Raw genomic sequence first — 4,069 nt, 5'->3', positions numbered from 1 at the left:
GGTACTACAGGAGCCAGAGGTGGTACTACAGGAGCCAGAGGTGGTGCTACAGGAGCCAGAGGTGGTACTACAGGAGACAGAGGTGGTACTACAGGAGACAGAGGTGGTGCTACAGGAGACAGAGGTGGTACTACAGGAGCCAGAGGTGGTACTACAGGAGACAGAGGTGGTACTACAGGAGACAGAGGTGGTACTACAGGAGACAGAGGTGGTGCTACAGGAGACAGAGGTGGTACTACAGGAGACAGAGGTGGTACTACAGGAGACAGAGGTGGTGCTACAGGAGACAGAGGTGGTACTACAGGAGCCAGAGGTGGTGCTACAGGAGCCAGAGGTGGTGCTACAGGAGCCAGAGGTGGTACTACAGGAGACAGAGGTGGTACTACAGGAGACAGAGGTGGTGCTACAGGAGACAGAGGTGGTGCTACAGGAGACTGAGGTGGTGCTACAGGAGACTGAGGTGTTGCTACAGGAGACAGAGGTGGTACTACAGGAGCCGGAGGTGGTGCTACAGGAGCCGGAGGTGGTGCTACAGGAGCCAGAGGTGGTGCTACAGGAGCCAGAGGTGGTCCTACAGGAGACAGAGTTGGTGCTACAGGAGCCAGAGGTGGTGCAACAGGAGCCGGAGGTGGTGCTACAGGAGCCAGAGGTGGTGCTACAGGAGCCAGAGGTGGTACTACAGGAGACAGAGGTGGTGCTACAGGAGACAGAGGTGGTGCTACAGGAGCCGGAGGTGGTACTACAGGAGACAGAGGTGGTACTACAGGAGACAGAGGTGGTACTACAGGAGACAGAGGTGGTGCTACAGGAGACAGAGGTGGTGCTACAGGAGCCAGAGGTGGTACTACAGGAGACAGAGGTGGTACTACAGGAGCCGGAGGTGGTACTACAGGAGACAGAGGTGGTACTACAGGAGACAGAGGTGGTACTACAGGAGACAGAGGTGGTGCTACAGGAGCCAGAGGTGGTGCTACAGGAGCCAGAGGTGGTACTACAGGAGACAGAGGTGGTGCTACAGGAGACAGAGGTGGTGCTACAGGAGCCAGAGGTGGTGCTACAGGAGCCAGAGGTGGTACTACAGGAGACAGAGGTGGTGCTACAGGAGACAGAGGTGGTACTACAGGAGCCAGAGGTGGTGCTACAGGAGCCAGAGGTGGTACTACAGGAGCCAGAGGTGGTGCTACAGGAGCCAGAGGTGGTGCTACAGGAGCCAGAGGTGGTGCTACAGGAGCCAGAGGTGGTGCTACAGGAGCCAGAGGTGGTACTACAGGAGACAGAGGTGGTACTACAGGAGACAGAGGTGGTGCTACAGGAGACAGAGGTGGTGCTACAGGAGCCAGAGGTGGTGCTACAGGAGCCAGAGGTGGTACTACAGGAGCCAGAGGTGGTGCTACAGGAGACAGAGGTGGTACTACAGGAGCCAGAGGTGGTGCTACAGGAGCCAGAGGTGGTGCTACAGGAGCCAGAGGTGGTGCTACAGGAGCCAGAGGTGGTGCTACAGGAGCCAGAGGTGGTGCTACAGGAGCCAGAGGTGGAGCTACAGGAGCCAGAGGTGGTACTACAGGAGACAGAGGTGGTACTACAGGAGACAGAGGTGGTGCTACAGGAGACAGAGGTGGTACTACAGGAGCCAGAGGTGGTGCTACAGGAGCCAGAGGTGGTGCTACAGGAGCCAGAGGTGGTGCTACAGGAGACAGAGGTGGTACTACAGGAGCCAGAGGTGGTGCTACAGGAGACAGAGGTGGTACTACAGGAGACAGAGGTGGTACTACAGGAGACGGAGGTGGTACTACAGGAGCCGGAGGTGGTACTACAGGAGCCGGAGGTGGTACTACAGGAGACAGAGGTGGTACTACAGGAGACAGAGGTGGTACTACAGGAGCCAGAGGTGGTGCTACAGGAGACAGAGGTGGTGCTACAGGAGCCAGAGGTGGTACTACAGGAGCCAGAGGTGGTGCTACAGGAGACAGAGGTGGTGCTACAGGAGCCAGAGGTGGTACTACAGGAGCCAGAGGTGGTAGTACAGGAGCCAGAGGTGGTGCTACAGGAGACAGAGGTGGTGCTACAGGAGCCAGAGGTGGTACTACAGGAGCCAGAGGTGGTACTACAGGAGACAGAGGTGGTGCTACAGGAGCCAGAGGTGGTACTACAGGAGCCAGAGGTGGTGCTACAGGAGACAGCGGTGGTACTACAGGAGACAGAGGTGGTACTACAGGAGCCAGAGGTGGTACTACAGTAGCCAGAGGTGGTACTACAGGAGACAGCGGTGGTACTACAGGAGACAGAGGTGGTGCTACAGGAGACAGAGGTGGTACTACAGGAGCCAGAGGTGGTGCTACAGGAGCCAGAGGTGGTGCTACAGGAGCCAGAGGTGGTACTACAGGAGCCAGAGGTGGTACTACAGGAGCCAGAGGTGGTACTACAGGAGCCAGAGGTGGTGCTACAGGAGACGGAGGTGGTGCTACAGGAGCCGGAGGTGGTACTACAGGAGACAGAGGTGGTACTACAGGAGACAGAGGTGGTACTACAGGAGCCAGAGGTGGTGCTACAGGAGACTGAGGTGTTGCTACAGGAGACAGAGGTGGTACTACAGGAGCCGGAGGTGGTGCTACAGGAGCCGGAGGTGGTGCTACAGGAGACAGAGGTGGTGCTACAGGAGACAGAGGTGGTCCTACAGGAGACAGAGTTGGTGCTACAGGAGCCAGAGGTGGTGCAACAGGAGCCGGAGGTGGTACTACAGGAGACAGAGGTGATGCTACAGGAGCCAGAGGTGGTACTACAGGAGCCAGAGGTGGTACTACAGGAGACAGAGGTGGTGCTACAGGAGCCAGAGGTGGTACTACAGGAGCCAGAGGTGGTGCTACAGGAGACAGTGGTGGTACTACAGGAGACAGAGGTGGTACTACAGGAGCCAGAGGTGGTACTACAGGAGACAGCGGTGGTACTACAGGAGACAGAGGTGGTGCTACAGGAGCCAGAGGTGGTACTACAGGAGCCAGAGGTGGTACTACAGGAGACAGAGGTGGTGCTACAGGAGCCAGAGGTGGTACTACAGGAGCCAGAGGTGGTGCTACAGGAGACAGAGGTGGTACTACAGGAGACAGAGGTGGTACTACAGGAGCCAGAGGTGGTACTACAGGAGCCAGAGGTGGTACTACAGGAGACAGAGGTGGTACTACAGGAGACAGAGGTGGTACTACAGGAGACAGAGGTGGTACTACAGGAGCCAGAGGTGGTGCTACAGGAGCCAGAGGTGGTGCTACAGGAGCCAGAGGTGGTACTACAGGAGCCAGAGGTGGTACTACAGGAGCCAGAGGTGGTACTACAGGAGCCAGAGGTGGTGCTACAGGAGACAGAGGTGGTGCTACAGGAGCCAGAGGTGGTACTACAGGAGACAGAGGTGGTACTACAGGAGACAGAGGTGGTACTACAGGAGCCAGAGGTGGTGCTACAGGAGACAGAGGTGTTGCTACAGGAGACTGAGGTGGTGCTACAGGAGCCGGAGGTGGTGCTACAGGAGCCGGAGGTGGTGCTACAGGAGCCAGAGGTGGTGCTACAGGAGACAGAGGTGGTCCTACAGGAGACAGAGTTGGTGCTACAGGAGCCAGAGGTGGTGCAACAGGAGCCGGAGGTGGTGCTACAGGAGCCAGAGGTGGTGCTACAGGAGCCAGAGGTGGTACTACAGGAGCCAGAGGTGGTGCTACAGGAGCCAGAGGTGGTGCTACAGGAGCCAGAGGTGGTGCTACAGGAGCCAGAGGTGGTGCTACAGGAGCCAGAGGTGGTGCTACAGGAGACTGAGGTGGTGCTACAGGAGACAGAGGTGGTACTACAGGAGACAGAGGTGGTACTACAGGAGCCAGAGGTGGTACTACAGGAGACAGAGGTGGTACTACAGGAGCCAGAGGTGGTGCTACAGGAGACAGAGGTGGTGCTACAGGAGCCAGAGGTGGTGCTACAGGAGACAGAGGTGGTGCAACAGGAGACAGCGTTGGTAGTACAGGAGACAGCGGTGGTGCTACAGGAGACTGCGGTGGTGCAACAGGAACAGCGTTGGTAGTACAGGATACAG

The sequence above is a fragment of the Salvelinus namaycush genome, chromosome 13 (assembly GCF_016432855.1).
Source record: "Salvelinus namaycush isolate Seneca chromosome 13, SaNama_1.0, whole genome shotgun sequence".
NCBI lineage: Eukaryota > Metazoa > Chordata > Actinopteri > Salmoniformes > Salmonidae > Salvelinus > Salvelinus namaycush.
Note: the sequence above shows the minus strand (reverse complement) of the source record.